Source organism: Bufo bufo, chromosome 5 (genome assembly GCF_905171765.1).
Source record: "Bufo bufo chromosome 5, aBufBuf1.1, whole genome shotgun sequence".
NCBI lineage: Eukaryota > Metazoa > Chordata > Amphibia > Anura > Bufonidae > Bufo > Bufo bufo.
In genome coordinates, this window is record NC_053393.1 from 60,924,724 (window position 1) to 60,937,055 (window position 12,332).

The following is a 12,332-nucleotide window of genomic DNA, read 5'->3' on the forward strand; positions in this document are numbered from 1 at the left end:
GGGTTCCGGCTGTGGATGTTAGTGCCAGCCGACTGGTGAGAGCCTTTCACAGGGCGCACCCGGATAAAGTTGGGACGTGGTGTCCGGAGGTCACCTGTAGAAGGGGGGATACTGGCATGCCCTGCTTAGGTTATGTGCAGAGGTCTGCCAGGTTAGCAGCACGTGTGTAGTTTTTTTGGTTTGTTTTGGGTTTGGAGTTGAGCTGTATCCGCCTCTTTTCAGATGCACTGGGTGGGGTAGTTTGTGTGAGTTTAAATTACGCCCCTTCCCAGTGTCCTGTGCGGGTTATAGCTTCTATCTTGCTCTGAGGAAAGGTGGATTTTCTGTTTCTGCTTTGCTACAAGATAAGTTGTTTTTTTAGTTTCGTTTTTATGTTCTTTCTAGGCTGTTAGAGAGACACCTGCCTCCTCCAGGACCTGAGGAAGCAGGCTGCCTCTTTCCCCCTTTCCACCATCTTAGGGACTTTAGGGAATCTTCATCCTTTTGCACGGGGGCATGTTGATTCCCACCTTTAGGGTATGAACGTGGGCACAGAAGTCCGGGGAATGCTGGTAAGCAATTGTCAGGAGGTGACCTTTATCCCCAGCTTCTGGCCTAGACACTTGTTTTGAGGTTTTCTGTGTTTTTATTGTATCTTGTATCCTACCCACCGTGACACTGCCCCTCTGACATCTGATTTGTGACTGCCCAACAAGCTGGAACTCCATCTTGTATACGGATGATAGGTTGCTCCAGCAGAAACGTGCAGTTAACGACTACCTGTACAAACTCTGCGGCAGGACAGATTCTGGGGAGCTTGCTTTTTTTCCACTGTGCCAGTGTCTGCTCATGCGCAATGCATGCAGACTTCTGCGGCCATTTGATGAGATCACCACCAAACTGTTCAGTCGCAGCCAGGGTGCCATGTTATGTTATGTTATGTTACCAAGTCCTTGTATAGCGCTCTAGAGGAACTCAATCCGATCGAAGCGCTTAGCGACGGCTATATTGGTGGGCCCCTACGTCATCCTACACAAAATGCCAGGTCTTAACCAACTTCCTAAATTCCAGGTAATCTGATGTTGTTCTAATCATACCTGTTGTGCCATCAGTGACATCATACCTTACACCTTCTTTCTGGAGCGTGCATTGCATCGTGTCATTGATCAAGCCGTCGAGGAGCAGGAGCAGGAAGATGAGGAAGTCGCAATGCTGGATAAATTCCCAGGGGGGACTACTCCATCTGAGACAAGTCATCAGGAGTCTGAAAAGGAGTCAGAGGAGGATGGTGTTGGGGCGGAGGAGGAGCAAGAAGAGCATGCTTTAAACTTTTCCGGAATCCCTGGTGTTGTCTGTGGCTGGGGAGAGGAGACCGAGGATGACATTATCCTGGACGATGAACAGGAGTCAGGCCACTCCATCTCTTCTAGTTTAGTGCAAATGGGGGCCTTCATGCTCCAGTGTTCGAAGAGGGACCCCCGTATAAAAAGCATAATAGGCAAGGAGCAGTACTAGGTAGCAACGTATTTAGACCCCGATGCAAACACAAAATGTCGGACATGTTACCAGCATCACAGAGGGCTGTCAGAATGCAGCACTTCTAGGGCTTGCTTTGAGAAATGCTGCATTCTGCTTTTGCGGGTGCTGGCAGAGGAATTTCCACTCCCAGAGAAACAGTTGCGGGTACCAATCCAAACGCGCATGCAAGAAGACGGCGGTTTGAAGATGTGTTGGTTCGGATATGAGATGTTTCTTGCAGCCAACCCATCGACAGCCGCCCTCCGGATCCATCCTCAGGGAACGCCTAGACCGACAGGTGTCTGACTGCATCGGGTTAATGACCGATGTGGACGCTATAAGAAGCAAGGAACCCCTGGACTACTGGGTGTACAGGCTTGACCTGTGTAGAGAGCTAGCACAATTTGCCCTGGAATTCTTGGCTTGCCCCTCATCCAGTGTCCTATCCGAAAGGATGTTCAGCGCAGCAGGGGGGATCGTGACCGATAAGTGCACTTAGTTTACGACAGTGTGGACTACCTCACGTTTCTAAAAAAGGAATGAGGCATGGATCTCGGAGGAATTCAACACCTGTGATAACCATGTTTAATTGAATTTCCTTATGCCAGCCCACACATATCCTACAACGCCAAGAACATAGAATGGTCCCTGTCTTATGTAAATAATGAGGTATGAAAGGCCTTTTCTGTCCGTTTAATGCCTAATGTTTTGTGCCTCGGAGGAATTCAACACCTTTGACGACCACGTGTTTCAACGATTTCTGTAGCCTTATTTTTAATCCAATTTTATATTTTTTGTTCTTCTAAACTTATGTATTTGACCTATATTTGTACTGGCCTTCAGTAAAATTGATATCCAATGACCGTGTAATTACCTCCAGCCACATACTTGTTCTTTTCTGTCCGCTGAATGCATAATTTTTTGGGCCTGTAGTCCACCGGTCTACTGTAAAATTGATATCAAATGACCGTGTAAATACCTCCAGCCACATACTTACTTGTTTTTTTCTGTCCACTGAATGCATAATTTTTGGGGCTTGTAGTCAACTGGCCTGCTGTAAAACTGATATCCAATGACCGTGTAATCTACCTACAGCCACATACTTACTTATTCTTTTCTGTACGGTGAATGCATAATTTTTGGGGCCTGTAGTCCACTGGCCTGCTATAAAATTGATATCCAATGACCGTGTAATCTACCTCCAGCCACATAATTACTTGTTCTTTTCTTTCTGCTGTATGAATAATTTTTTAGGCCTGTAGTCCAGTGGCCTGCTGTAAAATTGATATCCAATGACCATGTAATCTACTTCCAGCCACATACTTACTTGTTCTTTTCTGTACGGTGAATGCATAATTTTTGGGGCCTGTAGTCCGCTGGCCTGCTATAAAATTGATATCCAATGACCGTGTAATCTACCTCCAGCCACATACTTCCTTGTTATTTTCTGTAAGGTGAATACATAATTTTTGGGGCCTGTAGTCCACTGGCCTGCTGTAAAATTGATATCCAATGACCGTGTACTCTACCTCCAGCCACATACTTGTTCTTTTCTGTATAATGAATGCATAATTTTTGGGGCCTGTAGTCCACTGGCCTGCCTTAAAATTGATATCTGATGACTGTGTAATCTACCTCCAGCCACATACTTACTTGTTCTTTTCTGTACGGTGAATTAATAATTGTTGGGACCTCGGAGAAATACAACACCAGTGTCGACCACTTGTTATCGAATTTCAACTATTATCATTAGGTTTTTTTTTTTAAGAGGGGGGATTTCGTTAGCCATGTTTTTAATCTAATTTTATATTTTAGTTAGTTTAAACATATTTATTTGACCTGTAAATGTACTGGCCTGCAGTAAAATTGGTATCCATTGACCGTGTAATATACCTCTGACCACATAATCACTTGATCTTTTCTGTCCAGTGAATGCCTAATGTTTGGGGCCTTTAGTCCAGTGGCCTACAGTAAAATTTGTATCCATTGACCGCATAATGCACCTCAAGCCACATAATCATAATTTCTTTTATGTTAGGTGAATGCTTAATTTTTAAGACCTGTACTCCCGTGGCCTAAAATACAATTTTTCTACGCTCCAACAGGGCACATTTTAGAGAATTTAATGCATGACAATATCCTGGTTGCCTTAGAAGCAGCTGATTGACATTGTATGCTGTAATTTAATCTACCATCCACAAGGACACCCAAATCCTTCTCTATAAGTGACTCTCCCAGTGTTACATCCCCTAGGACATATGAGCACAGAGATTATTACTACCAAGATGCATAACTTTACATTTGTCCACATTGAACCTCATTTGCCTAGTTGAGGCCCAATCACTCAGAGTGTTCAAGTCAGCTTGTAGTTTATGGACATCCTTCAAAGACTGTACAGCTTAGTGTCATCTGAAAAAATAAATATGGTGCTATTAATCCCCTTCTCAATATCATTAATAAATAAATTAAATAATAAAGGGCCCAGCACTGAACCTAGGGGTACACCACTTATAACCTGGGACCATTCTGAATAGGAATCATTGACCACAACTGGGCACGGTCTTTCAGCCAGTTTTCAATCCAATTACAAACTATTTCCAAGCCTACAGACCTTACTTTACCTATTAAGCGTCTATGAGGGACAGTATCAAAAGCCTTTGCAAAATCCAGAAACACTACATCCACAGCCACTCGTCTGTCCAGGCTACTACTCACCTCCTCATAAAAACAAATCAGGTTAGTCTGACAACTTCTGTCCTTGGTAAACCCATGCTGGTTATCACTTATTATTTATAGTCACATACTCCTGCATATAGTCCGTTAAGAGTCCTTCAAACATTTTTTCCACAACAGAAGTCAAACTAACTGGTCTATAATTACCCGTGAAGGACCTTGATCCTTTTTTGAATATGGGCACCACGCTTGCCTTGCGTCAATCACTTGGCACTGTACCAGTACCTAGAGAATCGTTAAAAATTATAAACAGGGGCACAGCAATGACTGAACTGAGCTATTTAAGCACTCTTGGGTGTAATCCATCTGGACCCGGAGCATTGTTCACATTTACCCTATTTAACTTCTCTTGGACCATATCTACAGTTAGCCAATTGAGTATATCACTGGATGTACTAAAAGCCCCAGTACCACAGATATCAGCTCCTTTCTCTTTTGTATATACAGATAAAAATTTTTTAGTAACTCTGCCTTTTCCTTATCTTCAGTGACTACCCTCCCCCCCTTCCCCGTTACCATTATTTAGTGGACCTACCCGCTCAGACCTGTTTTTTTTTTTAGCATTTATACATTTAACCCCTTAAGGACTCAGCCCTATTTCACCTTAAGGACTTGGCCATTTTTTGCAAATCAGACCAGTGTCACTTTAAGTGCTGATAACTTTAAAACACTTTGACTTATCCAGGCCATTCTGAGATTTTTTTTTCCGTCACATATTGTACTTCATGACACTGGTAAAATGAAGTAAAAAAAAAATATTTTTTTTGCATAAAAAAATACCTAATTTACCAAAAATTTTGAAAAATTTGCAAATTTCAAAGTTTCAGTTTCTCTACTTCTGTAATACATAGTAATACCCCCCAAAATTGTGATGACTTTACTTTCCCCATATGTCTACTTCATGTTTGAATTATTTTGGGAATGATATTTTATTTTTTGGGGATGTTACAAGGCTTAGAAGTTTAGAAGCAAATCTTGAAATTTTTCAGAAATTTACAAAAACGCAATTTTTAGGGACCACTACAGGTCTGAAGTCACTTTGTGAGGTTTACATAATAGAAACTGCTCAAAAATGACCCCATTCTATAAACTACACCCCTCAAGGTATTCAAAACTGATTTTACAAACTTCGTTAACCCTTTAGGTGTTGCACAAGAGTTATTGGCAAATGGGAATGAAATTTGAGAATTTCATTTTTTTGCCTAATTTTCCATTTTAACCCATTTTTTACACTAACAAAGCAAGGGTTAACAGTCAAACAAGACTGTATCTTTATTGCCCTGACTCTGCTGTTTACAGAAACACCCCATATGTGGCCATAAACTACTGTACAGGCACACAGTAGGGCGTAGAGGGAAAGGTGCGCCGTATGGTTTTTGGAAGACAGATTTTGCTGGAATGGTTTTTTGACACCATGTCCCATTTGAAGCCCCCCTGATGCACCCCTAGAGTAGAAACTCTATAAAAGTGACCCCATCTAAGAAAATACACCCCTCAAGGTATTCAAAACTGATTTTACAAACTTTGTTAACCCTTTAGGTGTTGCACAAGATTTTATGGAAAATAGAGATACAATTTCAAAATTTCACTTTTTTGGCAGATTTTCCTTTTTAATATATTTTTTTCCAGTTACAAAGCAAGGGTTAACAGCCAAACAAAACTCATTATTTATGGCCCTGATTCTGTAGTTTGCTGTACGGGCACACAGCAGGGCGCAGAAGGAAAGGAATGCCATACGGTTTTTGGAAGGCAAATTTTGCTGGACTGGTTTTTTTGACACCATGTCCCATTTGACGCCCCCCTGATGCACCCCTAGAGTAGAAACTCCAAAAAAGTTACCCCATTTTAGAAACTACGGGATAGGGTGGCAGTTTTTTTGGTACTAGTTTAGGGTACATATGATTTTTGGTTGCTCTATATTACACTTTTTTGTGCGGCAAGGTAACAAGAAATAGCTTTTTTGGCAATTTTTTTTTTTGTTATTTACAACATTCATCTGACAGGTTAGATCATGTGGTAATTTTATAGAGCAGGTTGTCACAGACGCGACGATACCTAATATGTATACAATTTTTTTTATTTATGTAAGTTTTACACAATGATTTCCTTTTTGAAACAAAAAAAAATGTTTTAGTGCCTCCATAGTCTAAGAGCCATAGTTTTTTTCAGTTTTTGGGCGATTATCTTAAGTAGGGTCTCATTTTTTGCGGGATGATTGGCACTATTTTGGGGTGCATATGACTTTTTGATCGCTTGCTATTACACTTTTTGTGACGTAAGATGACAAAAAATGGCTTTTTTTTACACCGTTTTTATTTTTATTTTTTTACGGTGGTCATCTGAGGGGTTAGGTCATGTGATATTATTATAGAGACGGTCTATACGGACGCGGCGATTCCTAATATGTATACTTTTTTTTATTTATTTAAGTTTTACACAATGATTTCATTTTTGAAACAAAAAAAATCATGTTTTAGTGTTTCCATAGTCTAAGAGCCATAGTTTTTTCAGTTTTGGGGCGATTATCTTGGGTAGGGTATAATTTTTGCGGGATGAGATGACTGTTTGATTGGTACTATTTTGGCGTACATGCGACTTTTTTGATCACTTTTATTATCTTTTTTGGGAAGTAAGGTGGGCAAAATTTCAATTTCCTCATAGTTTTAATTTTTTTTTTTTTATGGCATTCACCGTGCGGGGAAAGTAACATGACCGTTTTATAGATCAGGTCGTTACGGACGCAGCGATACCAAACATGTGTAGGGAATTTTATTTTTTTCATTTTTAATCAGTGATAAATTAGTTTTTTGATTTTTAATTTTTTCTCACTTTTTTTTACTTTTTTTTTATCCAGACCCACTTGGTTCTTGAAGATCCAGTGGGTCTGATGTCTGCATAATACAGTACAGTACACTATATAGTGTTTTGTACTGTATTTTACTTATACTTTGTCTGAACAGATCTATGCCTTTAGCACAGATCTGTTCAGCACCATGGACAGCAGGATGCCTGAGAAGGCATCCTGTTGCCATGGGAACCTTCCCCGTCTGCTCAGTTGTGGCCACAACTTCGCAGACGGGGAAGGGTAAGGAGGGGGGCTGTCTGGGGGCTGTCTGGGGGCTCTCTCCCTCTCCATCGGGGGGCTGCAAAGGCACAGCAGCCCCCCGATGGGAGAGGGAAGGAGCCCCCTCTTACTGTTAACTTTTTCCATACAGAGGTCCGTGCTGACACCCTGGTATACCCACTGGCCACCAACAAATTTTCAAGAGGAGGCAGGCGGGGGATCGCGATCCCGCCTGCCGCACCGCCCGCCTCCTGCACCGCCCCCACCGCCCACAACCCCCCTGCAACACTCGCCGGCAAAAAATCATACAGGGGTGCAGGGGGGGTGCAAAATCAATATTTTAGGCACACTAAAGTTTCTGATCCCCGCGGATGGACCGCGGAGATCAGAAACTGCAGAAAGCTCAGCAAACCGCAAGTCTGAATTGACCTGCGGTTTGCGGCGATCGCCGATACAGCGTGGTCACCTGACTCCCCCTGGCGTTGTGACAGGATGCTGGCTGAATGATTTCAGCCGGCATCCTGTTTGGATTAACCCCCGCAGCTCCGCAATCTCAATTTAAACTTAGGACGTACCGGTACGCCCTGAGTCCTTAAGGATTCGGGAAATAGGGCGTACCGGTACGCTCTAAGTCCTTAAGGGGTTAAAGAATTTTTGGGGGATTTGTTTTGCTCTCTTTTGCTACCTGCTGTTCGTTTTGTATTTTGGTAATCTTAAAACGCTACAGCTGACCCCTCAGATTTGTATTTTTTAAATGCTCTTTTTCTCTTTTATTGCACTTTTTACAGTAACTGTAAGCCATGGGGGGGTTTATTTTTAGCCGTTTATACTTGTTACCTAAAGGGATACATTTTTTAGTGCCATTACTCAATGTGGATTTCAAGCTCTCAAATTTATCCTCAGTATTATTTTGTGACAGTAGCTGCTCCCAGTCTATGCCCTGAAATGCTGCCCTCAACGCAGGGAATTTAGCCTTTTTGAAATTCAGTGTCTTTGCTCTGCCTGACAGAGTTTGCTTTTTATAGTTTAGGGGCAATATAATTGTGGTCACTATTACCTAGTTTTTCTCAAACAGTAACATTACCAACAAGCTATGCATCATTAGAAATTTCCAGATCCAATAGATCATCGCCCCTAGTGGAAGCTTCTACAAACTGGCCCATAATGTGGTCCTGTAGCAAGTTGAGGAATTTTCTCCCTTTTGCGGTTGAAGCAGAACCATGACCCCAGTCAATATCTGGGAAGTTAAAGTCTCCCATTATGACCACTGTACCAGCCTGTGCCGCCCGCTCTATTTGGTTATACAGTTGTGTTTCTATCTCTTCTGTGATGTTAGGGGGTCTATAGATTACACCAAGTATGATTTTTTCAGTGTTTATATCCCTTTGAACTTCCACCCATAAGGTTTCCACATCCTCACCATCCGCACCCACAATTGCCTCTTTCACACTTGTCTTCAGATCACTCCTCACATACAGGCACACACCACCACCTTTTCTATTGACCCGGTCTTTCCTAAATAGTGTAAAACCCTCAATATTAACAGCCCAGTCATGCGAAGACTCCAACCATGTCTCAGCCACACCAATTAGATATATGGTTTCTTCTAGAACCATAGCCTCCAGCTCCCCCATTTTTCTAGCTAGACTTCTGGCATTTGTGAAAATACATTTTAAATTACTATTACCTGTAAAAAGAATATCTGGGATTTTTTAGTTATCGTGGTTGATTTTTGTATGTAACAGGTTTTATTTTTTATAAATTTATAGTTATGCCCAGTCTTCTTCCTATTTTCCTCGCTAACCCCAGCTCCCACTAAATCCCCACTGTCCCCTTCTTTAATCCACTCTCTATCTACACTATCTTCCCTCTTATTAGTATGATCCTAGTTCAAAAGCTCCTCCAGCCGTCTAACCATTTTTTCCCCCAGGGCAGTTGCACCCTCCCCATTAAGGTGCAGCCCGTCCCTACTGTAGAGCCTGTAACCGACCGAGAAGTTGGCCCAGTTCTCCATGAACCCAAACCCTTCCTTCCTGCACCAGCTTCTGAGCCACTTATTTAATTCCCTAAGATCCCTTTGTCTCTCTGGTGATGCTCGTGGCACTGGTAGTATTTCTGAAAACACTACCTTGGAGGTCCTGGACTTGAGCTTCTCACCTAGTTCATCTCCCACTGTCTTTGTCATTGGTGCCAATGTGTACCATGACCGCCTGGTCTTTCCCAGCCCCACTCAGCAATTTGTCAATGCGATCTGCAATATGCCGAACGCGAGCACCCGGCAGACAACACACTGTTCGGCATTCACGGTCTTGGCGACATATGACACTGTCTGTCCACCGAATAATAGAGTCCCTTACCACCAACATCTGCCTGACCTTTGCTGCACTCCTTTTCCCATCCTTCCTGCAGCGGTAAGCCTCCTGGTTGCTAGGAGAAACGCCTTGCTGCAGTCTTGCTGGCCCTGGGCTTTCATCCCTAATATCAGCCAAACAGGCATATTTACTAGGGTGTGCCATCTCAGGACTAGCCTCTCTGGCACTTTTACTTCTATCCCTTCTTCCTACATTAACCCAACTGCTCACCTAATATTCCTGATCTTGCCCTCCTCCTCCTACCTCCATTTCACTGACCCCAGTCAGTGCCTGCACAGTGAGGTCTAAGCCTCGCTCCAGGTCTGCAGTGCCCCTAGGTATTTCAAGCTGCTTATTTAGATCCAAGATCTGAGCTTCCAAATATGCAACATGATTGCATCTAGAGCAATTGTGTTCACCCTCGAAAGGTTCTTCAAGGCACGCATACATTGCACAGGACACACACTTAGTGGCATTGTCCATAGAGCACATGTTTAAATGGGGATGAACAGGGGATGAACAGTAAAGTAGGAAAACAGTAAATATGAGTCAGAATTAGACCATGTCTGCTTTAGTTTGAGGACTAGCTAGAATCAAGCACACAAGGAAATTCTATCAAACCTTAGTTTCTTGCCCCATGTCTTAAACTCTGGTTCTTTAAACTCCACCTAATCCCAGCAGCCACTTGGTACAGCAAGCCTCATGTAGAGAAAGCTCTGGGAGAGTTCAGTGGTTTAATTTATTGCACCTGGAAGCACAAGCCACTCCCTTTAACCAAAGAGAGAGAAAATGGATTTAAATGGAAGTACACAGCAGAGAAAAAAAAGGGGGTTTTATATGGCAGTACTAAAATGCAAGTACTTAACTTTCAAGGATCTCTGATTCAAACCACACTCAGCCACCTGCAATCACTCCCACGTAATCACACTCAGCACCAGAAGTCAGGTTCTTTAAACTCCACTTAAACAGCAGCCACTTGGTACAGCAAGCCTCATGTCGAGCAATGAGTATTTGCTGGAAGCTGGTATATCAAACCGCTTAATCAGTATTTGGTGGAAGCTGGTGTATCGCAGGCCTCAATCAATATTTGGTGGAAGCCGATATATCGATCTCCTATATCCGTATTTTGTGGAAACAGGTATATAGAACCCCTTAATGAGTATTTGCTGGAAGCCAATATTACAAACCCCTTAATCAATATTTGGTGGAAGCCGGTGTATCGCAGGCCTCAATCAATATTTTGTGGAAGACGGTGTATCACACCCGTCAATCAATATTTTGTGGAAGTCGGTGTATCACACCCCTCAATCAGTATTTTGTGGAAGCAGTTATATCAAACCATTTATTCAGTATTTTGTGGAAGCAGGTATATTGCACCCCTTAATCAGTTTTTTGGGGGAAACAGGTATATCACACCAGTTGCAATAAATTATTCCAATAGCGTTTGTCCCTCTATCTAGCTGCGGTATCTCAGCAGAAGCGCACACAACTGCTGCACAATACAAATGCACCATAATATTCAGTCCTGATCAAAAGTTTAAGACCACTTGAAAAATGGCAAAAAATCATATTTTACATTGTTGGATCTTAACAAGGTTCCAAGTAGAGCTTCAACATGCAACAAGAAGAAATGAGAGTGAGACAAAACATTTTTTGAGCATTCAATTAATTGAAAATAACGATTAAACTGAAACAGGCTGTTTTTCAGCTAATCCAAATTTTAGGACCACATGCCTATAAAAGGCCAAATCTGTGCAAAGATGTGGATTCATTGTCATTTTCTGTCAGGTAGTCACACATTGTGATGGTAAAGGCAAAAAAACTCTCCCTTTTTGAACGTGGTCGGGTTGTTGAACTGCATAAGCAGGGTCTCTCACAGCGCTCCATCGCTGCTGAGGTGGGACGCAGTAAGACAGTCATTTGGAATTTCTTAAATGATCCTGAGGGTTATGGAACAAAAAAGTCAAGTGGAAGACCCAAAAAAATTTCATCAGCACTGGGCCGGAGGATCCAATTGGCTGTCCGTCAAGACACTGGACGATCCTCGACCCAAATTAAGGCCCTTACTGGTGCTGACTGCAGCCCCATAACCATCAGACGGCATCTGAGACTGAAGGGCTTCAAAAACAAAAAATGTCTTCAAAGACCTCGTCTCCTTGAACGCCACAGAACTGCTCGTTTGGACTTTGCAAGAGACCACCAAACATGGGACATTCAAAGGTGGAAGAAAGTTTTATTCTCTAATGAGAAAAAATTTAACCTTGATGGTCCTGATGGTTTCCAACGATACTGGCATGACAAGCAGATCCCACCTGAGATGTTTTCTATGCGCCACAGTGGAGGGGGCACCATAATGGTCTGGGGTGCTTTTTCCTTCAGTGGAACACTGGAGCTTCAGGAAGTGCAGGGGCATAAAACAGCCGCTGACTATGTCCAGATGTTGCAAAGAGCATTCCTCATGACTGAGGGCCCTCGTCTGTGTGGTAACGACTGGGTTTTTCAACAGGACAACGCTACAGTACACAATGCCCGCAGGACAAGGGACTTCTTCCAGGAGAATAACATCATTCTTTTGGCCCATCCTGTGTGTTCCCCTGATCTAAATCCAATTGAGAACCTTTAGGGATGGATGGCAAGGGAAGTTTACAAAAATGGACAACAGTTCAAGACAGTAGATGGCCTTCGTG